Source organism: Tamandua tetradactyla, chromosome 2, assembly GCF_023851605.1.
Source record: "Tamandua tetradactyla isolate mTamTet1 chromosome 2, mTamTet1.pri, whole genome shotgun sequence".
Classification (NCBI taxonomy): Eukaryota; Metazoa; Chordata; class Mammalia; order Pilosa; family Myrmecophagidae; genus Tamandua; species Tamandua tetradactyla.
Window position 1 is genome coordinate 192,339,956 of NC_135328.1, and position 25,772 is coordinate 192,365,727.

Below are 25,772 nucleotides of genomic sequence, written 5' to 3' on the forward strand. Positions count from 1 at the left end.
TAATGGAGAAGTTAGAACTTAAGGGATGATTATGATTACTGAATCGTTATATAGATATTCCTTTTTTACTTTCTGATATATTAGAAAGAGGGAAATACCTGAAATCTCTGAACAGAAATCCAGCTGCCTTGATCTCTGATAATAATTATATAGCCTTTATCTTGCTCCCTTGTGCTTATAAAAACTTTGTGATTGACCCTCACTTGTACTCATTTTATCTGGTTTTTCAACTTTAGAGTCTTTTGATCATTAAAGATAGCCTCTAATGGTTATTAATGAAGGGTCTTAGGTCAGCCCAGAACTAATCCACCCCAATTTCAAAATTATCTTGATAACCAAAACTGGATCTAACCAAAATGGGCCCACTTGACATGCACAATAGCTTAGACTTTAATCTATAAGTGACCTATACCTCATTAAAATACTTAAAATCACACCCATCACCATATTAAGGCTGCCATTTTCTTACATATGTTCTGTGTCTAAGCATGCAGTAAATCTATGCATGCTCAATAATTAGACCACCTCTAATCACATCATCTAGAGCCATTGTGTTCATTATCCCAAAATCTGCCCATCATTTGCTACTATAAAACTATCAGAATTACTGTAGTTCAGGGAGACAGAATTTTAGGCTGATAGGCCATCTGATCTCCTGCTTTGTACATGGCAATAAACTTTCTCTTTTTGGAAACCTGATGTCTCAGGAATTGATCATTTGAGCGCATCAGGCAAAGAACTGCTTTTGATCGGTTCCAATTACTTGTTGAATGAATGAATGAGTGAACTGAAGAAATCAGTTGTAGAGCTTGGTTAAAAATAAAAGATGCTGGGCAGGCAACGTTGGCTCAGTAGCAGAGTTCTCACCTGTGATGCCAAGACCTGAGTTCGATTCCCGGTGCCTGCCCATGAAAAAAAATATATATGTACTGATAGCAGATAACATTTATTGAGCACTGTGTATTATGAGACTTTGCATGCAGTAAATAATCACATCAAACCAATGTTTGATGTGCTAAATATTATTCCCTTTTATAGAGAAGAGGCTGAGATGCAGAAAGATTAAGAAATTCACCCAGGTTCACCATTACAAATGGCTAGTGACAGAACCATTACAAATCTAAGCAGCCTGACTGCATAAACTTTATACTTAATCACTGAACCCTACAGCTGCTCAAGATGCTGGCAGCCCACCCCAGACCCAGGGGATCAGAATCTCTGGAGGTAGGACTTGGGAATCTGTATTTGAACAACTACCCAGGTGATTCTGATGCACAGCCAGGATCAGATCTAAAACTGTGATTCTAAAAGTTAGCACTAAGCCTGGAGCCACATGGCTAAAACAAACAAGACTGTATCCAGGATTTTAAAGGTTATCTGATTTTGTGAACATAAGGCCTGTGGAATAATGTTGACTGATTGTATCCCCTTTGTGAGGAGGGAACTCAAACCCAGATCAATTACAAAAACCCCTCTGGGGACCTGCAGGCAGAAGGCCTGCTCAGAGGACCTTCCTATGAGATATTTTTATAAGGGACTCTAGCCTGCAAGCTACCATCCTCAGGAGAGTCTAGATTGACTGTGTACCTGCCCTAGTTCCTGGGCTTTGATCTCTCATCTGACCTCCTTCTCACCCCTGCTCTGATCTAACAACTCCTGCTGGGTTGACCCCACCTCTGACCCCAGCCTGCCCCAGTTTTCAACTTTGCTGCTCCAGGCTGATATCTCACATCATGACAATTTGAGCCAGGACTGTATTCGTGTTGGTCACCAATACTGGGATGAAGACACCATGTTTTCTAATGATGAAGTGACAAATGGAATATTCATGTCAAAAGAACTGTGACTTTTGGGGTGAAATTCAGGTATCTTAAACCAACTATGCACTGTCACTTAGCATAGGATGTAGAAACAGTGAGAAAATAAATATCCGTTGGTGCTAACTGGAGCAATGTTCTTTCATTGTTGATTGTTTTTGGTTAGCTGAGGGCAAAAAAAAGATGAACAAGACTTTGTCTCTGCTCCTAAAGAACTCCTTTATCCCCAATTCTGCTACTGCATCCAGAGAAGATGATGCTTCAAAGTTTAGGCAATTGGGCCAGTAAGATATGCTACAGGACTGCACTTTCAGAAAGAGTATGGTTCTACCTTTGTCCTAGGCTCCAAACTCCCTCAAATACTGGACCCTTCTGACTATGGAAGCTTCGTGAAGTTGGTAATGAGCCTCAAAATGCATATACCTTTAAAAAGCTTTGATCGGCCTGTGTGCCAGTTCAGGTATGGCGGGGGGTTGTGAGAAGCCTTCCTTGTAGGCATCAAAAAAGACTCAGGATTGAGACTCAGGATACTCTCTTTTGCTCCCGGCTGTACTCTAACTTGAAGTGTGATTTTAAACAGCTCACTTCCTCTCTCTGGGCCTCAGTTTCCTTGAACCATGCCTTTTTCTCTCTGAATACTCAGTCTCACAGTGCCTGGCATATAGTAGGGGGTTGCTAAATGCTTATTGAATGAATGAATGATTCTCTGAAGTCCCTTCCAGCTCTGATACTGTCAGGCTATAAGGTGAGACATCTTTGGGAAAAATGGAGTTGGCTAAGAAAAAGTTTGGTCGCTAGGGACCCTAGACCACACTCCATTTTGTCAGTGTGATCTGCCTCTCGTGGACCACCTCCCCTTCTCATCATCCCCTTCCTTCATTTTCCATCTCCTCTACACATCCTTCTACCTCAAACCTATCCAAAGCCATTATTCAGAAATCACTCCACTGATGCATGTTAACAGAGCCCTGAAAAGCTCCAGTGGTCCTGACATCTCTCCAAATGTGCACTGAAGGTGACTCATCACTATTGTGGCTCTCTGAAACTAAGAAGCCTGATTCCCTAGTGGGAGAAAAGAGAGACACTCTCTCATATGATTATTTAGCAAGAAGAGAATGCTAAAGGGTGAGGAGGAGGTTTGCCAGCTGCTTTTCTGCTCCATCAGGGACAGCCTAAGAAAAAAAATAATTTTCTTGACTATGAGGGGATGTCAGTCATTTATTTCCACTCATTCAGTAAATATGTGGGAAGCATTTACTGTGCTAAGTGCTGCTGGCAGAGTGGAGAGAATGTGTGGGGATGGGGGAAGGAATGCTAAAGAAACATGACATATATTCCCAGAATTCTGTTAGCCAGGCTGGAGTTGGGGGGGGGCCTGTAGCATGGTGGGGTGATCGCATGCACTTTGGAATCAGATAGTCCTGAGTTTGAGTCCTGGCTCTGCCACTAACTTCCTTTGCAATCTTGGACAAGTTACTTAATGTTTCTGAGACTTAGATTTCTTGTGAGGATTAGCTGTGTTTAAGTATGCATGGGGTCAGGATAATTGCTCAGTAAATGTTAGGTATTTTTATTACTGGATAGTGAAGATGTGCACTTAAAACATCTCAGCAAAGGAGCAAGGGGGAAGGGGTGGTCAAGATCAAGCAGAATCACTGTCCATTCAGGACCTCACCACCTCTTGCCAGGCACTATCTGATTCAATCCCCAGAACAGCTCCAGGAGGAAGTTAAGTCATTATTTACTAATAAAGAAATGTGGCTCAAAGAGGTGAAATAATTTGGCCAAGTTCACATAGCAAGGAATGGGGCAGAGCCAGGATTCAAACTAGAGCTCCCAAGCACATGTTCTTCCTATTCCTAGGCAAAGTTTATATGCAAGTCAGAAGGGTTTTAAGGGCAAACCCAGGACACGTTTTGAGGTCATAATTACTACTAAGAAAGTATATTGTTTGTACTGAATTTGTATGTTTATTTTGTTTAATTAGCAAATACATCTCCAGTGCTAACTACAGGGTGGTCTAAGCACTATGAAGAGGCAACTGCTATTATTCCCATTTTACAGATATGGAAACTGAGGCAGAAGAGGTTAAGCAACTTTCTGGTGGTCACACAGATAGTGAGTTATGGAAATAGAATTTACACATTCACACCTGTTTCTCTGGCTCCAGAGACAGTCCTCTTCACCGTTAGTCTATATGGCAATGCCTTTGGGAGATAGTTTGGAGGAGGGTGACTGTTAAAGTGTGCAGATAGGGGAGGGGGAGGAGAAAGAGAGAGAACTGCCTCCTCCCCTGCAAAACACCCTTTGGTGCCACTGCTACAATAAGACCATGAGTAATTTGATCCAAAGGGTGAATGGCAGGATGAAGTGGGGGCTGTTTAGCCCTGGGAGTCTCTGAATCAACAGTTTCTCATCCCTGGCCCACTTCCTGAAAACTCTTTTGCGCCTCAGCTTTGGAAACCTTTTGAGCACAAAGAGCTCATTTCCTGTGGCCAGGAAGGATGGGATGAGTTCCTGATGACAGCTCATCTCCCTCATTAAGGCGCTCATAAAAGTGTTTCAAGGAGCCTGACTTATGGCTCCGCTGTTTGTGGAGATCCCCTTCCGCAGATCCCCTTCGGCAAGGAGCCACTCCATTAATTTGGTGCTGGGAGATGTGCAGGGGAAACCAGCTCCTTTGAGTCTAGGAATTATTTATGATCCCAAGAAGAGAGAATGTCAATTGAAGTGATAACAAGACTTCACCAGCACAACTGGTTGCTCAATATGCCACCAGGGATGGAGGCAGATTCAGAATTCCAAAGCCAGCAAGGAAATCTTGAGAGATTCTGTACATGTCAGTTCCTATGAAAGCTTCTGGGACAATAACTGAAATGGCAATAGCTAACAATTAAGGAGGGTTTACCTCTGGGCCACAGCCTGTACTGAATGCTTTATATACATTAATACACTTAATTCTCATAACATTCCTATTCTATTTTACAAATGAGGAAACTGAAGAACAGAGAGGTTAAATAATTTGCCCAAGGTCACACAACTAGTAGCGTCTAAGTCAGGATTTTAAGCCAAGTAGGTCTACTTTTAAGTTTGCATTCTTAAGTACCACTCAGGGGTTAGGAGGGTGACATTTACGTACCTTCAAAGTTACCTTTCTTAATCCTTTAAAATGCCCATAAAGTTTAGCATATTTAGTTTGAAGTATAGGTCGCTGTTCGGTAATTCTTATATTCGTTAAAATTAGAGAACCACTAAGCTACACTAAAGGAAAGAGCAGAAGGAAAGTTTTTATGGAAATGTTTGTACTTTTAAAGTACTACACCTTTAAGTGAACTATCCTTAAAGTAAAGATGAAGTAGCGAAGAATTCTGTAGTGCCCCTGCCTGCCTGTAGGGTTGACTCTATTTTCTTTTAATACTTAGCCCCTGTGACCTTAACACATATCACATGTTATGAGACATATTGCTCATATTAAGAGATAACACTGTCACATCTTGAGAAGAAAAGTTCTATTAGCGAAAACTAAAGCCCAAGCCTAAATTAAAATGAACCTTATACACTGAGACTCCTTGAGACAAACCTTTGGAGCCTGGATTTGAACGCAAAATCTGCCTCAGTTTTTTAATCTGTAAAATGATCATACCATTACCCACTGTATTGAAACTATTGATTTAAAAGGTTTATAAAGTAGTGAACTTGATTGTAAATTATAGGATTTAAGTGCAAGTTCTTAATAGCTGTTTGACCCAGAGCAGGTGACCTCATGTCTCTGGGCCTTATTTTCCCTCATCTGTTCTTCCTACTGCTCTCAAAGGCCATTGTGAGGAAACAGCAAACTACTATACCAATTATGTGCAAGGATTTTTCTCTTCTGCTTAGTAGACTTGGAATTGTGAAGAGGTGCTGGGAGACCCCTGCTGGAGAAACAGCTCGGGAGAGTTCTGGGCCTGAAGTCAGATCCCCATTTTGGCCATTCACTATGACTGTGTGACTTTGGGCGAGTGACCTAACCTCTCTGAGCCTCCGTATTCCCTTCTCGAGGGAATTTAATAGTACGCACTGCAACTACAGAGTTACCACGGAAAAGCGTTAGTTACGTGGTGAACGCTCAATATGTTTGCCGTAGATGAATCTGGCTGATTTTCCATTGGAGGGGTGGAAAAAGTACGTAGCTCTGCCACGCGCAACTCAGGTAAGGGAGACGCTCCCGGGGGACCACAGGGCTCTGGTGCCTCCCCATTCCCCTCCCCTGCCGGCCGTTGCCAAGGTTACTGGTTCAGGCCCGGAGCAGCTCGGAGGCGTGTTCAGCCCAATCCCCGCCTTTCCAGAATGACCATTGGCTACAGAGGCCACGTGATGCGCTCTAGTATGCTAATATATGGTAATCACCCTCACGCCCCTCCTCTCCCGACTGCGTCCGAGTAGCCAGCTGGGTACGCGGCGCCGAGCCGAGGGGGCGGGCTGAGGGGCGGCCCCCGGGAGAGAGCCGCCAGGTGGAGGAGGAGCGCGAACGCGATCGCAGGTAACTGGCGGGCGCGTGCGCGCTGGGGCCGGCTCGCGGCGGGCTGGCTGAGCGCGGGGGACACCGGCCGCGGCGCTGCCGGCTTAACCCTTTGGGCACCCAGCTGTCACGGCCGGGCCGCGCCGGGAGGGGCACTGCCGTGGGCACGGGCAGGCGGGCGGCCTCCTGGATCCGCGGTGCGGGGCCCGCGCGAGGACTGAACAGGCCGACTGGCTGACTGGACGCGGCGCGCGGGGGCCGGGACTCAGCCGCGGCGAGGGGTGCTGGGAAGCGCTGGGGCCGGGAACCTGCGGGAGGTTGATGGGGACGGGCTGAACTAAGGACGGTCTCGTGGTTTCTCCTAGAGCGGCCGAGTCCCGTCTCGGGTAGAGGCCCGCGCCTCAACAGCCAGTGGCCTTACCGGGCCTGCTTCTCCTTCGCGTGCCCCGCAGAGTGCGGGGAGACCGGGTGGGGGTCGGGCCTGGGCCTGACCTCGGCGTCTCTCCTTTGCCTCGTCCTGTCAGGCCAGTCGCTGGCACTTTTAACCCAGAGTCATGCTGGGGCCCCCTGTGGGGCTAAGGCAAGATTGGTGCCTAGGGAACGCCAGCAGAGGGAACTGCCGCCCATTCTGGGAGAAGAGGAAGATTCCCTCAAAGGAAAAGCAGGCCCTAAGATTTTCCAGGTTTGGGAAAGACAGATGCCCCAAAAGGGGCACTAGCCTCTGGTTTTCTGTGCTGGGTGCTAACCTGACATCTGTGGATAAAAGTCACATCTGAACACCTGAATCTGGTCTGTCATGTACAGAGGAAATGGCTGTTTTGCGTGAGTTTCTGACAATTTTTTTTTTTGTAAGAAAGGATTTGAATTCATCATCCTTCCCCTACCCTAGTCCTGGTTCTGCTAGAGAAGTGTCTCTTTTAAATATCCACCCCTCTCTCCCCCAATCCAGGAAGACTGGTGGCAGCTTTAGTTTTATAGTGTAAATTGAGCTTTCACTACAATAGAGATGGTTGTATGAGAGATGTGCTACCAGTATTAACTTGCCCTGGGAGTTTCTTGGAAGTGTGGAAAAAAGTGTTTTCTATCACGAGTAAGAATGAAAACTTGGCTAATGTGCCAGTAAGATCCCTCAAATTTCCTTTATGGGTCTCAAGTCATTTTTTTTTTCTACATCAAGGAGCAGCATGGTTACACATGAAAGTACCAGGAACAAATTTGATTTTTGCAAAGTGACATGCAAATTGCACCTCCATATTGCTTTTGATGTCCTTTATTACACAACAGAAAACACTTGCTATGTGCCAGCTACTCTGCTATGTCTTGGGAATGGAAAGATGAATAAGATAATTAATTAGTCCTTGTCCTCAAATAAATACCAGGAGAGACAGAAATAAAATTATCAGTAAAAGTGTTAATAGCTATAATAGATGCATATATAAAGAGCTTAGAAGCACAGAGGAGGGAGCAATTATCTGTCTGAGAAGGTCAAGGAAGGGTTTCAGAGAAAAATACATTTAGCAAGGTCTTGAAAGATTAGTAGGAGTTTGCTTTGTAGAGAAAACTGGAATGACAAGAAGGGAACCCAAAGCAGAAGAAATGGTGAAAAGAGTGTGGTATGTTTAGGGAATGGCTTTATATTGCAACTATGGTTATTTTCCTTTCTCAGTAATATAACTCTCCAAAGGTAACCTAGAATTTCTAGTCCCTACGATTTTCCGGTTGTATTTTCCTTCTTGTTGTTCTTCTCCCTCACTTTATCTCCTTATCAGTTTCTCTGAGCCTCATTCCTTGTCTTTGTGACCCTTTCAAAGTAAGGGTCTGACTTATAGAGGTGGAAAGGGGATCCTTTACAGTAGCTCCAAAGTTCTGAAAATTGAATGTAATGTTTACCAAAGGCAGCTAGAATCAGCATCATGGGAGGGCAAATCTATACCATGCAAAAGAAGAAATATATGAATCATAACTAGGGAAACTATGCTAAATATAAAATCTGTGGGACCATAGGAAATGAGTAGTAAGATCAGAAATTGGAAGTATCTGGAGCAGAAGAGGATCTGAACTATGAAATGGGTGAAGGCAGGCAGTCCAGGACTGAGGCCAGGTGCCATGCAAAAATGATAAAGCCCACTGTTAATGTGGTGCCGGCTGTATAAAGCAGGGCTGGATCTGAGAGCTGCAAGCAGCTATGTAAAAAAGAATAGTTCCATCTTAATAGGCTATTTCCAGTGCCTCCTTCATTCTGTTTTCTCACCCTCCTTTTTCTTGATCCCAATTTCCACTCATGATTCACTTTTATTGGGTTCTTTTACTGAGGTCCTGGGTACCAAAGCAGAGAAAATCCTGTTCTGCTGCCTTCACACCAACCTCTAGAACTATAAATAGTCCATTTTATCTCATAAATCATCAACTAGCCAGTCTATTTTTACTTCCTCATCATTTGGAAATAGCCTATTACGGCCCGGAAGTAGTAAGGTGGACCAAAATCTCACCTCGTGTTTGAATCAGATAAAAACCTTTTAGCTTTGCTTAAACCAAATTTTTTTTTTTAAGTGGATGAGGGTAAATTTCTGCAGATCCTGTGTACTGTATTACAGCTCAAGCCATGTAAAGAAGGTGACACTGGGGTGATATGCCTAATGTGCACAGATGAGATTGATAATTCTGTAAGTGCTAGAGAATCACGGGTGGTATTTAAGCAGTCCTCTCAATCAGCATATTTACTGAACATCCACTTTTGTGCAAATATGATGCCGGGTGCTGTGGAAGAGATAGGAAAATGAGAGAAGTGGTGTAGCATGGGGGTTATTTTCAGCTAAACAAGGATTCAGATCCCACTTCCACCAGTTACTTGTTATGTGACTTTGGTAAAGTTACTTGACTTCATTTTTTCATCTGTAATAAGGCATCTACCACACAGAGGTAATGTGAGGATTAAATGAAATAGCAAATGTAGGGCAGTAATTCAGTAAATTTTTGAAGCATTAAATATGTGGCATTACAGGAGTTGGGAGAAGGAAAAGATCATTATGGACTATGATTAGCAGGGAAGGGTTTTTCAGAGACTGTGAAATTTGTTGTGTGGAAAGAAGGAAGGAGGAAGGAATTTCCAGACAGGAAAAATAATGTTCATAAAACAGTACCAGAATATGGAAGGAAATTTTCAGGCATTAATGGATGAAGTTGATTCATCTGGCAAGATCACAAAATTTAAGTAGAGAAGTTGTAAGATTGAAAGGGTTGGTTGAGGCCATATCGTACCAGACATTGAATGCCGAACTAGGGAGTTAGAATTTTATCCTGTAGATTATGGAAAGTCTGAAGATGTTTAATTAGGGAAGTGTGAAATAATGAAAATAGTATTTTAAAAAGAGTCTCAACAACAATGTGGAGAATAAACTTTATAGAGAGAGGGAATGGGAACTGTATCGCCAGTTAGTAGGTTATTTAAATAGTCCAGGTGTGAGGGGATGAGGAATTGAGTTAGGGTAATGTTGGTGAAAAGAAGAGAAAGATTCAATAAGTATTAGGGAGAAAAAATAAATAGGACTTTATGTGATTGCATGTGGAGGACAAAAGATAAGGAAGAGTCAAATATAGCCTTGAATCAAAGTGAGGGGTTTGACAGAAATAGAATAGACAAAAGGAAATATGGTTTGAGGATATATATATCTTGTTACATATATTGAGATGATATTAGAACTTCTAAATGGACACATCCCTGAAGCATTTGGAAGTGGGGACTGAGGTTCAAAAGAGAGAAATCAGGGAGTCTTATACAGAAAGTGTAATTGTGTTGCCAGGAGGTGATAATTGAAGCCATAAGATTAGTTGGGATTGTCAGTGGTGATATCATAGAAATAGAAGCATAGAGGACCAATGACTAAGACTTGAAGATTGCCTACATTTAGGGAGATAGCGAGAAGAAATGAAGTAAATATAGTAGAAAATAAGGTATAATAGAGAAGTACAAGAATCATTTATTAGTCCAACTTGCATTCCATTTCCCACCTCTTTGTTGTGTACCTGACATGCAAGACCAACTAGTGATGCTATTAGCCATGAAAGTGTAGTATCAAAAGTCAGAGAAGAGAGGGTATCAAACTGGAGGAATTGGTTAGCAGTGTGAAACTGAACAGAGAGAGTGGGAAAATCCCATTATATTTAATAAATAGCAGGATATTAGTAACTTTTTAAATATGTTTCAGTTTGGGGGGGTGTTCGTGGGGATATTTAAAACCACCATTAGAGAGGACAATGATATGAGATGCTAATAAGAAATGGAGATAGCACGTAGATCACCCTTTGTGTGTTTGGCAATGAAAGAAGAAAATAAATAGGAAAGTGGTTAGAGAATGCAGTAGAATAAAGCAAAAGATTTGATCTTCCCTATCTACTTCATTATTTTTGTCACCCTAAAGTTTCGTTCTCTTTCTCTCATAGCTTTAATAGTAATTCATTTCATAAACTTACTGCTTCCATAGTTACCTGTATATTTCATTGAATAATAATAATATTATTAATAGCTACCATTTATTAAGTGCTTACTACATGTTAGGTACTGTGCTAAGCACTCTGTAAATAAGCTATTCATTATTCCATGTAAGCTTCACAATACTAGATTATAACCACGCAACCTCTTGAAAGCATGGAGAGGCTAAGTAAATTGCCAAAGGTCACATAGCTAATGATTCTAAAGCTCTTCTGAAGGACCTTGCTCTATACTGTCCCTGGCACAGGACTAACTTCATGGGAATAAGGCCTTTGCAGTCTCCCAGAGCCCTGTGTTTAAAAGGACCCCATGTTTGGTTTAATGCTCTGTTGTGGCCATCTTGAAATTCTTAATAATTTTTAACAAGGGGCCCCGTAGTTTCATTTTGCTCTAAGACTCGAAAATTATGTAGCCAGTCCTACCTGAAAGTATTGATACTGTCTCCTGAAACTGCAAAAGCATTGTGTGCTATATCCTTTGTTTTGGATGTGTGGCCTGAAGTTCTTACTGCATTGTGCATCTCACATTTTTCTATGGTCCTTTCATATTGGACTCCTTGGATCTAGTGGTATGAAAGGTAAAAAGCAGGGCATTTTGAGCGTCACATAGATACGCAGCCAGTGTGAAAAGGATAGAGATAAAAAGGCAAGAAATTGTTCAGAATGACTTCTAGAAACTCATCCATCATATCTTGAGGATATTATTAAATGTGAGAGTTAGAGTCCTGATGCTGTTGTCCCTCCCACCTTAAATAAAAATGAGTTAATTTCTATTCCTATTGTACTCAGGTATACCCATTTGCTGGTGGGAAGCTTTGGAGACCAATTTTTAACCTAATGAAACAAGTTGGGATTAAACAGGTATGATACAACTTGTATGCCCCGATCTGGTACCTTTTTAATCAGGCTGGGTATTACACTATCCAGCAGCTTTGGACCATGTGGCCATGGCTAGTACAGTTGTCTTGAATGCTCATGTTCTACTCTTAGCTTTGTTGCCTATTCTATTCCTTTATCTATCTACCTTCTGGCCTTTTTGATACTGTCTTTCATTTTTAGCTATATAGTCGCTACCTGAATTTAACAAGTTTTACTGGTTGTCATGATTATTCTCTTTCAAAACAACTTTTACAGCTCTCTTGCTCTTCTCTCTTCTGGCATCTCTGAATAACCATTTGACCAGTTCCTGACACTCCTTGACACTGGTTCACCATTCGACTAAATTTCTAACACTAACCAACTTGGATTCCTTTGTAGAGGATTCCTTTGTGGAGAATATTATAGAAGACTGAGATGGTGCTGCCTTCTCCCATTACCTATCCCCATTCAGAGTGCATGTTCTCATTTTCTGCTCCCAACATGGACCAACATGGAACCTAAGAATATGTGTGATTGAAAATAAGAACAAATATACCCTATGATATATTCATAAAACAAAGTTCAGATGTCTATGTCTCCTTTTTGTACTATTGGTACAATCTCCATAAAACACTGTCTTAGTTATCTATTGCTATGTAACACATTACCCCGAAATTTATCAGCTTAAAATAACAGACTGCACTATCTTTTAAGACTCAATTCAAACGTCATCTCTCAGAAGCATTTCCTAACTTGCCTTTATTGAATTAGAATCCTTCCTTTCTGTCCTTTCTTTGTACTTTAACGTCTCTATTATAATTGCTGTGATTGCTAGAGGCAATGTCTTTTACATATCTCTGTAGTTCCTAAAACCACCCTTGAACATTGTGGATGGTCAATAAATGGTTGTTGAATGAGCTTAGGCATAGTTGGTACCATTGTTTACTTTTACTCTATTCTTTAGAAAACTTAGGTGTACTGTAAGTACTTCCTCTTGTGTCCTATGAGAAACATACTCTTCTTCATCTCCCTTTCTAGACACTTTTGTGCTGTTGGCATTGAAAGTTAAAATGTAAAGAAACTATTATGTATGTCAGAGATCATTTGATTTGACTTGCCAGCTTTCCTACTCCATTGAAGTAGACTTTTTTTTCTTGGTCCTGCCTCTTCTTTTCTGATTCCTTATCATCACTGATCTTTATGAATTAGACCCCTTGCTTATTCTGAATTAGGATGCCTCTTGATCTTCCTAATTAATGATATTTGGCCAGATGCCCTTAGGAAAATATTCTTTTCTTTACCTATAGCCAGAAACATCCAGCATACCATTAAATATGCTTAAAAATATTTGAACTGAAGAGACTTGCATTCAAAGTTCTAAAGAAGATGAGACAGGCCCTTTAAGAAGCGGTTTTAGGAAAAACAAGGTCTCAAATTTTGTGAGTCTGATGGACTGATTAACTTATAAGCTTCAGCAATTCAATACAAATTAATTTTTATTCCAACCAGTGAATCAAAGGACGGGAAGGAATTGAGTAAGTGTGTAAATATGGTTGTTAAGGAAACTTTTCTTGACAGGAGAGAGAACCTCACAGGTATTAATACAGGTCCAAGGAAACAGTGTAACCTGGTCTTTTTCTGTTCTCTTCCTGATGGGAGAAGAAAAATGTAGAAACCATGGGCACAGTTAAAGGTGACTTTAGACTTTTCAAGAAACATAAAGAATGTTATCCGTCTTGAGGAGAGACTGAGTAGTAGTGTTCTCTAGGGCAGATAATGACTATTATAAGGCACGTGTTCCTTCTGAAGAACCATATGTAAGTGCAGAGTTTCTCTGAATCCATTTCTGAAATATGATATTCATTTATTCATTCAACAAATATTTATTCATAACTTTCTAAATGATCCATTGTCCAGAAAGGACTATGATATAAGAAATTGATAACAATATGAAGGGGCTGCATTGTACCTAGTAAATATTCTTTAAATTTTGCTCTAAATTAATTTTTTTAGTATAGGGCGATATGGGCTTAGTCACGTACTTAATACTTTTTCAAAAACTAAATTCTGTTTCTTTTGAAAAAGCATAAGCACAAGTATATATCTTGTGCCATGTTTTTATTCTTAGGTAGTAGCTTCTGAGAAAAACTTAACTGATTGATCCATAAAACCACATACACTCCAGGGTAAATGTTTATCTAGTGATACTGTCATCTAAATTGTAGGTGTAGTCCTAGTGGTGGAAAAATCCATCTCTTTAATTGCTAATCTCAGAAGCCCCCTTATTTTAGCTTTAAATGATGGATTGCTTGTGGTATAAAATATTGGCTGTAAAATGCATGTGGTTAACGTATAGAACACTGTCCCATAATTGAGACCTAACATTTAGCATCTCCTTTCCTTTCCTTCTCAGTTTTGTTATGTTTTCAGTTACAAACAAGACGCATTTATTTGAAAAAATTATGGTATTCAAGCCATTTTGTACTTTAATGTATTGGCATTTTATATGGTACCTTTCATTGGTCTGCAGAGAGGCAATAAGGTGTAATGAGTATAGGGTGCAGGGCACAAAGGTAATGGCATGGACATTGGAGCCAGACGGCCTTTACCAGTTATTAACTGGGACCTTCATATCTTCTTCAACTCTTCACGCTCTTTGGGCTCCAGTCTTCTTTTGTGTAATGGGGATAATAATATTATTATTATTATCAAAGAATTGTAGAAGTAAATGAGTTAATACATGTAGTTGCATAGTAAGCGCTATGTAAGTTTTGCCCTTGTTTCCTGTGAACTCCTAGATCAGCAGAGTTGATTCCATTTGAAGAAAGAGGAAGTTGAGATGTATAGAAGTATAATAATGTCTCTAAAGTTGTACAGTTATTTGGGCTCAGATTATTTCATCCTTAATTTAGCACTTAAGTTTTCCATTCCGTTTAGCAAGGGAGAGACAAAATGAAAAATACAGTAAGAAGGAGAAACCTGGCTTTTGGAGCATTTTGAAATAGGGGTTACTTCATTAAACTTGGTGACACTAAAGCATATGAAAATGGAATTGCTTCCTCAAAGGCAAAGTGAGTGTAAGAACCATTTGTAAATAATGTAAGATAGGGAAGGTTATGCTGGGTCAAGTTAGCCCAAAATTCTGTCTCTGGTCGTGATAGCATGGAATAATTGGAGGGGAATATTGTAGTTGCCATCCATGACAAAATCTTCAAATTGTAGGGACTGACCTTTCCATACATAACTGTCTTTTAGTATCCTGCTGTGTCTTATTCACCCAAGTATTTAAGCTTTATTTCTGTTTTGGGCCTTTACAATCCATTTACTTATTCAACAAACATGTTTAGACTTCTGTACCTCATTCTTGTGGAGAATGCAAGGATAAAAAAACATAATTTTGGTACCTTAGCAGTTTCTAAAGGAAGGCAGACATGGAAGCAGAAATTAGTGCTTAAATTAGCTTGTTAATTAGTGACAAAAAAGAAGTATGTACAAGATATTTTGAAAACTTAGAGGAGGAATTGCTAACTCTGTTTAGAAATGTCAGAAAAAAACTTCTGAGAAAGTGACATTTGAAATGACAATTGAAGAATGAAGAGGAGCTCCTCAAGCAGAGAGTGCACTCCAGACAGACAGTGCACCCTGGAAGTAGCACTGTACACAAAGTTGGGGCGTCTGTATGAGAGTGCATAGTGTAATTGGGGAACTCCAAATACTCGGACATGACTGGAGCATAACATGTGAATATAGTAGCAGAAACAGGCCTGAAAAGTAAGCGGGTCAAATCATAGAAGGCTTGGTTTGCCATGCCTTTTTGGACTTTATATTGGAGTCTTGGGGAGCTATTGAAGCTGTATAGGAGTAAGATGATCAGATATGATTATTAGAAAGCTAATATCAGCAATGTGGAGGGTGGTTTGGACAAGAGTGAGACCTCCAACTTTTCTTTTTTAGATTTCTGTTGTATAATTCTTAATTTCCTCATTTGTTTCTCTACACCTCAAGTACTGTATGTTAACTTTCTTAGTCACACAACAACCTCTTTGGGCCCTGCTTCCTTTCCCTAACTGGTTTGCAAAGTTCTTGCTTTCTTTATTCTTCTTTCCCCAAGTATATGCATACCAAAACTGCAGACTGCATTATTTCCTTTGCTTTTTCTGTGTGGTGTTAATGCCTTTCACCCATGAGCTCATATTCCTTAAAGGAAATACTCCCCTGTCCTGTAAAATAAAATTTAAAAAATGAAGATGAAACAATAGCAAAATAGATGATGAAGTTTTATTAGAAAGAGTAGTATTTCTTACAGGATATTAATTGTGATTACAATTAATTGAGGACTTACTATATATGGTAATTGCCATGCTAGGGCTATGTGTTCTTATTTAATATTCACAGCAACCCAGTGAAATCAGTCTTTTTAGTCTCATTTTAAAGATAAACAGGCTTAAAGAAGTGAAATAACTTGTCCAAGGTCATATCACTAATACATAATAAAAACAGACTTCAAACTCATGCCTAACTTCAGAGCCAAAATTCTTCACCCTTGTGTAATGTAGTTATATATGCAGGGTCCTAGTGTAAGTATGTTTGATTATTAAGAATGAATCAGTTTTTCAAACTTCCTTTAGTCATAACTGCCATTATCACATCTAGTTTCTCCCAATTTTCTTGATTCTTACTGGTGATCTTAGAAAGCTCTTTTATTTGTATCATGAAAAAGTACATTTCTAGGAATACCCCCGTTCTAGTTTGCTAACTGCCGGAATGCAATATACCAGAAATGGAATGGCTTTTAAAAAGGGGAATTTAATAAGTTGCTAGTTTACAGTTCTAAGGCTGAGAAAATTTCCCAATTAAAACAAGTCTATAGAAATGTCCAATCAAAGGCATCCAGGGAAAGATACCTTGGTTCAAGAAAGCCAATGAAGTTCAGGGTTTCTGTCTCAAGTGAGAAGGCACATGGCAAACAGGGTCAGGGTTTCTCTCTCATCTGGAAAGGCATGTGGCGAACATGGCATCATCTGCTAGGTTTCTCTCCTGGTTTCCCTTTACGAAGCTCACTGCAGGTGTTTTCCTTCTTCATTTCCAAAGGTCGCTGGCTGGTGGACTCTGCTTCTCATGGCTATGCCATTCTCTCTCAGAAATCTCTTTCTCTCTCCAAAATGTTTCCTTTGTTATAGGACTCCAGAAACTAATCAAGACCCACCCAAATGGGTGGAGACATGCCTCCACCTAATCCAGCTTAACAACCACTCTTGATTAAATCACATCTCCAGGGAGATGATCTAATTAGTTTCAAACATTCAATACTAAATAGGGATTAGAAGAAACGGCTGCCTTTACAAAATGGGATTGGATTAAAACATGGTTTTTCTAGGATACATACATCATTTCAAACCAGCATACCCCCACTACCACCAAGTTTGTTATGTTTCTCATAATTGTATGTATTTGAGTTTGCATGTCAGCCCTATAGGATGTTTAGTTCATTGTGAATGCTTTGCTTACAGTTTGGGCATCTATTTCCTGGTAAATGGATTGTGCCTTGGAATAAGGTTGCAGGTGCTAACAGTTTTATTGTAGAGAAAGCTAAATATCCTTTTAAAAAAATGTTTATGTTGTGATTTTCACACTAGATATCTCTACTCCTAGTGATAAGTGTATTAGGCTGAATAATGGCCACCCAAGATAGCAGGCCCTAATCCCTGGAACCTATAAATGTTACCTTATCAGAAAAAAGGGTCTTTGCAGATGTTATTAAATTAAGGATCTTTTTTTAAAAATTTTTTATTAATTAAAAAAAATTACAAGAAAGAAACGCAAACATTCCCAACACATACACACAGCAATTCACAGTATCATCGCATAGTTGCATATTCATCATCATGATCATTTCCCAGAACATTTGCATCAATTCAGAAAAAGAAATAAAAAGACAACAGAAAAATAAAACAAAAACAGAAAAAGAATTTTACATACCATACCCCTTACCCCTCCCTTTGATTGATCACTAGCATTTCAAACTAAATTTATTTTAACATTTGTTCCCCCTATTATTTATTTTTATCCTGTGTGTTCTACTCATCTGTCGGCAAGGTAGATAAAAGGAGCATCAGACACAAGGTTTTCACAATCACACAGTCACATTGTGAAAGCTATATCATTATGCAGTCATCCTCAAGAAACATGGCTACTGGAACACAGCTCTACATTTTCAGGCAGTTCCCTCCAGCCTCTCCATTACATTTGGATAACAAGGTGATATCTACATAATGCATAAGGATAACCTCCAGGATAACCTCTCGACTGTTTGGAATCTCTTAGCCATTGACACTTTGTCTCATTTCACTCTTCCCCCTTTTGGTCGAGAAGGTTTTCTCAGTCCCATGAAGCTGGGTCTCAGCTCATTCTAGAGTTTTTCTCAATCCCTTGATGCTGAATCTCAGCTCATTCTAGGATTTCTGTCCCACATTGCCAGGAAGATCCACACCCCTGGGAGTCGTGTCCCATGTAGACAGGGGGAGGGTGGTGAGTTTGCTTGCTGTGTTGGCTGGAGAGAGAGGCCACATCTGAGCAACAAAAGAGGTTCTCTTGGGGGTGACTTTTAGGCCTAATTTTAAGTAGGCTTGACCTATCTCCTGTGGGGTTAAGTTTCATATGAGCAAACCCCAAGAGTGGGGACTCAGCCTATAGCTTTGGTTGTCCACACTGCTTGTGAGACTATCAAGAATTCAACTTGGGGAGGTTGAATTTACCCCCGTTCTCACCATTCCCCAAAGGGGACTTTGCAAATACTTTTCCACTCACTGATCAGATTACTCTGGGAACCATCAGGGCATCACCTGGACAAACCAACAAAATCTCATGTCCTACCCAAAGTTCCATGTACTTAAGGTGTTCAACCAACTATCTACATAAGTTATATTAGGAGAGGCACTAGTCAAAATATAAATTTGTACCAAATAAACCTTTTTTGCTTTAGTCTCACACATAAGTTGAAATTTTAAAATATTAATTACCATCTATTTTCAGAACACTGCAGCAATGACATTCTTTTGTTCTTCCTCCTGCAAAAACATTTTTTAAGCTTCCGGAGAAGATGGTGGCTTAGTAAGATGCGTGGGTCTTAGTTCCTCCTCCAGAACAGCTACTAGGGAAGTAGAAACGATACAGAACAGCTCCCGGAGCCACGACAGAGACCAAGAAGACAGCGTACCCCATTCTAGAACGGCTGACTGGCTGGGAGAACCCGCTCCGGTGAGATCGCCGAGGGGGCGTGGGCTACCCTGGGCCGGGGCGGCAGGCGGCCAGAGTCCCTCCCTCCCTCCTTCCCGGGCCGGCTGGGAGAATTGGACAGGCGGTCCCCTCAAGCAGCGGCGGCTGGCGCCCTCCCCCCACGCGCGGCCCCCCAGACCAGCTGGGAGAATTGGATCAGAGATCCCCAAGCCGCGGAGAACGGCGACTGGGGTCCCTTCCAAACACGTGGCTTCCCGGTCCGGCTGGGAACGGTGGATAGGCACTCCCCCAAGCCGCAGCAGCTGGCGCCCCCCCACCACGCTTGGTGCCCCGGGCCGGCTGGGAAATTTGGACAGGCGCTCCCCCAAGCCGCAGAGGCCGGTGACCCTCCCCGCGCACAGATCCCCGGGCCAGCTGGGAGATTCGGATTGGCACTCCCCCAAGCCGCTTTGGCTGGCGACCCCCCCCCCCCCACAGCAAGAGTTTTCCAAAGTTAAAGGACCCACAGCACCTTTTACTGGTGGGACCCACAGACAGATGAGCGCCACGAGCACCACCTACTGGGCAGGATAAGAAAAACAGAGCCCAGAGATTTCACAGAAAAATCTTTCAACCTGCTGGGTCTCACACCCAGGGAAATCTGATTAAATGTCCAGATGCCAGCAGAAGATAACGGATCACACTCAGAAAATTGAAAATATGGCCCAGTCAAAGGAACAAACCAATAGTTCAAATGAGATACAGGAGCTGAGACAACTAATGCTGAATATACGAACAGAAATGGAAAACCTCTTCAAAAACCAAATCGATAAATTGAGGGAGGACATGAAGAAGACATGGGCTGAAACAAAAAGAAGAAATAGAAAAACTGAAAAAACAAAGCACAGAACTTATGGGAGTGAAGGACAGAGTAGAAAAGCTGGAAAAAACAATGGATACCTACAATGGTAAATTTAAAGAGACAGAAGCTAGAATTAGTGAATTGGAGGATGGAACATCTGAATTCCAAAAAGAAACAGAAACTATAGGGAAAAGAATGGAAAAATTTGAACAGGGGATCAAGGAACCGAATGACAATATGAAGCGCACAAATATACGTGTTGTGGGTGTCCCAGAAGGAGAAGAGAAGGGAAAAGGAGGAGAAAAACTAATGGAAGAAATTATCACTGAAAATTTCCCAACTCTTATGAAAGACCTAAAATTACAGATCCAAGAAGTGCAGCGCACCCCAAAGAGAATAGACCCAAATAGGCATTCTCCAAGACACTTACTAGTTAGAATGTCAGAGGTCAAAGAGAAAGAGAGGATCTTGAAAGCAGCAAGAGAAAAACAATCCATCACATACAAGGGAAACCCAATAAGACTATGTGTAGATTTCTCAGCTGAAACCATGGAAGCTAGAAGACAGTGGGATGATATATCTAAATTACTAAAAGAGAAAAACTGCCAACCAAGACTTCTATATCCAGCAAAATTGTCCTTCAAAAATGAGGGAGAAATTAAAACATTCTCAGAGAAAAAGTCACTGAGAGAATTTGTGACCAAGAGACCAGCTCTGCAAGAAATACTAAAGGGAGCACTAGAGTCAGATACGAAAAGGCAGAAGAGAGAGGTATGGAGAAGAGTGTAGAAAGAAGGAAAATCAGATATATATAATACAAAAGGCAAAATGTTAGAGGAAAATATTATCCAAACAGTAATAACACTAAATGTTAATGGACTGAATTCCCCAATCAAAAGACATAGACTGGCAGAATGGATTAAAAAACAGGATCCTTCTATATGCTGTCTACAGGAAACACATCTTAGACCCAAAGATAAACATAGGTTGAAAGTGAAAGGTTTGGAAAAGATATTTCATGCAAATAACAACCAGAAAAGAGCAGGAGTAGCTATACTAATATCCAACAAATTAGACATCAAATGTAAAACAGTTAAAAGAGACAAAGAAGGACACTATCTACTAATAAAAGGAACAATTAAACAAGAAGACATAACAATCATAAATATTTATGCACCGAACCAGAATGCCCCAAAATACGTGAGGAATAAACTGCAAACACTGAAAAGGGAAATAGACACATATACCATAATAGTTGGAGACTTCAATTCACCACTCTCATCAATGGACAGAACATCTAGACAGAGGATCAAAAGAAATAGAGAATCTGAATATTACTATAAATGAGCTAGACTTAACAGACATTTATAGGACATTACATCCCACAACAGCAGGATAAACCTTTTTCTCAAGTGCTCATGGATCATTCTCAAAGATAGACCATATGCTGGGTCACAAAGCAAGTCTTAACAAATTTAAAAAGATTGAAATCATACACAACACTTTCTCGGATCATAAAGGAATGAAGTTGGAAATCAACAATAGGCGGAGTGCCAGAAAATTCACAAATACGTGGAGGCTCAACAACACACTCTTAAACAACGAATGGGTCAAAGAAGAAATTGCAAGAGAAATTAGTAAATACCTCGAGGCGAATGAAAACGAAAACACAACATATCAAAGCCTATGGGATGCAGCAAAGGCAGTGCTAAGAGGGAAATTTATTGCCCTAAATGCCTATATCAGAAAAGAAGAAAAGGCAAAAATGCAGGAATTAACTGTCCACTTGGAAGAACTGGAGAAAGAACAGCAAACTAACCCCAAAGCAAGCAAAAGGAAAGAAATAACAAAGATTAGAGCAGAAATAAATGAAATTGAAAACATGAAAACAATAGAGAAAATCAATAAGACCAGAAGTTGGTTCTATGAGAAAATCAATAAGATTGATGGGCCCTTAGCAAGATTGACAAAAAGAAGAAGAGAGAGGATACAAATAAATAAGATCAGAAATGGAAGAGGAGACACAACCACTGACCTCACAGAAATAAAGGAGGTAATAACAGGATACTGTGAACAACTTTATGCTAATAAATAAAACAATTTAGATGAAATGGACGGGTTCCTGGAAAGACATGAACAACCAACTTTGACTCAAGAAGAAATAGATGACCTCAACAAACCAATCACAAGTAAAGAAATTGAATCAGTCATTCAAAAGCTTCCTAAAAAGAAAAGTCCAGGACCAGATGGCTTCACATGTGAATTCTATCAAACATTCCAGAATGAATTAGTACCAACTCTCCTCAAACTCTTCAAAAAAATCGAAGTGGAGGGAAAGCTACCTAATTCATTCTTTGAAGCCAACATCACCCTCATACCAAAACCAGGCAAAGATATTACAAAAAAAGAAAACTACAGACCAATCTCTCTAATGAATATAGATGCAAAAATCCTCAACAAAATTCTAGCAAATCGAATCCAACAACACATTAAAAGAATTATACATCATGACCAAGTAGGATTCATCCCAGGTATGCAAGGATGGTTCAACATAAGAAAATCAATTAATGTAATACACCATATCAACAAATCAAAGCAGAAAAATCACACGATCATCTCAGTTGATGCAGAGAAGGCATTTGACAAGATTCAACATCCTTTCCTGTTGAAAACACTTCAAAAGATAGGAATACAAGGGAACTTCCTTAAAATGATAGAGGGAATATATGAAAAACCCACAGCTAATATCGTCCTCAATGGGGAAAAATTAAAAACTTTCCCCCTAAGATCAGGAACAAGACAAGGATGTCCACTATCACCACTATTATTCAACATTGTGTTGGAGGTTCTAGCCAGAGCAATTAGACAAGAAAAAGAAATACAAGGCATCAAAATTGGAAAGGAAGAAGTAAAACTATCACTGTTTGCAGACGATATGATACTATACGTCGAAAACCCGGAAAAATCCACAACAAAACTACTAGAGCTAATAAATGAGTACAGCAAAGTAGCAGGTTACAAGATCAACATTCAAAAATCTGTAGCATTTCTATACACTAGTAATGAACAAGCTGAGGGGGGAATCAAGAAACGAATCCCATTTACAATTGCAACTAAAAGAATAAAATACCTAGGAATAAATTTAACTAAAGAGACAAAAAACCTATACAAAGAAAACTATAAAAAACTGTTCAAAGAAATCACAGAAGACCTAAATAGATGGAAGGGCATACTGTGTTCATGGATTGGAAGACTAAATATAGTTAAGATGTCAATCCTATGTAAATTGATTTACAGATTCAATGCAATACCAATCAAAATCCCAACAACTTATTTTTCGGAAATAGAAAAACCAATAAGCAAATTTATCTGGAAGGGCAGGTTGCCCCGAATTGCTAAAAGTATCTTGAGGGAAAAAAACGAAGCTGGAGGTCTCGCGCTGCTGGACTTTAAGGCATATTATGAAGCCACAGTGGTCAAAACAGCATGGTATTGGCATAAAGATAGATATATCGACCAATGGACTCGAATAGAGTGCTCAGATATAGACCCTCTCATCTATGGACATTTGATCTTTGATAAGGCAGTCAAGCCAACTCACCTGGGACAGAACAGTCTCTTCAATAAATGGTGCCTAGAGAACTGGATATCCATATGCAAAAGAATGAAAGAATCTCACACCCTATACAAAAGTTAACTCAAAATGGATCAAAGATCTAAACATTAGGTCTAAGACCATAAAACAGTTAGAGGAAAATGTAGGGAGATATCTTATGAAACTTACAATTGGAGGCGGTTTTATGGACCTTAAACCTAAAGCAAGAGCACTGAAGAAAGAAAGAAATAAATGGGAGCTCCTCAAAATTAAACACTTTTGTGCATCAAAGAACTTCATCAAGAAAGTAGAAAGACAGCCTACACAATAGGAGACAATATTTGGAAACGACATATCAGATAAAGGTCTAGTATCCAGAATTTATAAAGAGATTGTCCAACTCAACAACACAAAGACAGCCAACCCAATTACAAAATGGGAAAAAGATTTGAACAGACACCTCTCAGAAGAGGAAATACAAATGGCCAAGAGGCACATGAAGAGATGCTCAATGTCCCTGGCCATTAGAGAAATGCAAATCAAAACCACAATGAGATATCATCTCACACCCACCAGAATGGCCATTATCAACAAAACAGAAAATGACAAGTGCTGGAGAGGAGGTGGAGAAAGAGGCACACTTATCCACTGTTGGTGGGAATGTCAAATGGTGCAACCACTGTGGAAGGCAGTTTGGCGGTTCCTCAAAAAACTGAATATAGAATTGCCATATGACCCAGCAATACCATTGCTAGGTATCTACTCAAAGGACTTAAGGGCAAAGACACAAACGGACATTTGCACACCAATGTTTATAGCAGCGTTATTTACAATTGCAAAGAGATGGAAACAGCCAAAATGTCCATCAACAGACGAGTGGCTAAACAAACTGTGGTATATACACACGATGGAATATTATGCAGCTTTAAGACAGAATAAACTTATGAAGCATGTAATAACATGGATGGACCTAGAGAACATTATGCTGAGTGAGTCTAGCCAAAAACTAAAGGACAAATAGTGTATGGTCCCACTGATGTGAACCAACATTAGAGAATAAACTTGGAATATGTCATTGGTAACAGAGACCAGCAGGAGTTAGAAACAGGATAAGATAATGGGTAATTGGAGCTGAAGGGATACAGACTGTGCAACAGGACTAGATACAAAAACTCAAAAATGGACAGCACAATAATACCTAATTGTAATCATGTTAAAACACTGAATGAAGCTGCATCTGAGCTATAGGGTTTTTTTTTGTTTGTTTGTTTGTGTCTTTTTTTTCTTTTTCCTTTTCTTTTTTTTTACTATTATTATTATTTTTATTTTTTTCTCTATATTAACATTCTATATCTTTTTCTGTTGTTTTGCTAGTTCTTTTCCTAAATTGATGCAAATGTACTAAGAAATGATGATCATGTATCTATGTGATGATGTTAAGAATTACTGATTGCATATGTAGAATGGAATGATTTCTAAATGTTGTGTCAATTTCTTTTTTTCTTTAATTAATAAAAAAAATTTTTTTTAATTTGTACATTTAGTCACTATCACTATACACTCTAGGCATTCCTAGATTACACCATCTCAATCTTTATCATCTATCTTTCTTTGTGATTTCATTTATGCTCCAGCCCTCCTCCCTGTATCATTCTCACATGCAGCTTCATTCAGTGTTTTAACATAATTGTATTACAGTTAGGTAATATTGTGCTGTCCATTTCTGAGTTTTTATATTCAGTCCTGTTGCACAATCTGTATCCCTTCAACTCCAATTACCCAATATCTTACCCTATTTCTATCTCCTGATGGTCTCTGTTACCTACGAAATATTCCAAGTTTATTCACTAATGTCAGTTCATATCAGTGAGACCATACAATATTTGTCCTTTTGTTTCTGGCTAATCACACTCAGCATAATGTCCTTTAGGTCCATTTATGTTGTTACATACTTCATAACTTTATTCTGTCTTACAGCTGCATAATATTCCATCTTATGTATATGCCACAGTTTGTTTAGTCAACCATCTGTTGTTGGACATTTTGGCTGCTTCCATCTCTTGGTAATTGTAAATAATGCTGCTATAAACATCGGTGTGCAAATGTCCATTTGTGTCCTTGCCCTCATGTCCTTTGAGTAGAGACAGCATATAGATGGATCCTGTTTTTTAATCCATTCTGCCAGACTGTGTCTTTTGATTGGGGAGTTTAATCCATTAACATTCAGTGTTATTACTGCATGGGTAGTACTTTCTTCTACTATTTTGCCTTCTGGATTTTATATGTCATATCTAATTTTCCTTCTTTTTACCTTTATTCATAGTCTTCCTTTCTACACTCTTCTCCACACCTCTCTCTTCTGTCTTCGTATCTGTCTCTAGTGCTCCCTTTAGTATTTCTTACAGAACTGGTCTCTTGGTCACAAATTTTCTCACT

At 39.9% G+C, this 25,772-nt stretch overlaps 1 protein-coding gene across 4 annotated transcripts in view; it reads left to right on the forward strand.

Annotated features, from left to right (window-relative positions):
* Positions 1 to 6,225: 6,225 nt before the first annotated feature.
* The window catches only part of PHC2 (polyhomeotic homolog 2), a 146,306-nt gene continuing 126,759 nt past the window's right edge, over positions 6,226 to 25,772 (forward strand). For 2 of the 4 annotated variants that reach the window (XM_077150403.1, XM_077150401.1), the window contains exon 1: positions 6,655 to 7,140. The gene's annotated coding sequence lies outside the window, so the exon portion shown is untranslated. Of the gene's footprint in view, positions 6,340 to 6,654; positions 7,141 to 25,772 lie in introns of those variants that run through there. The other 2 variants (XM_077150404.1, XM_077150405.1) reach the window with 2 other exon arrangements.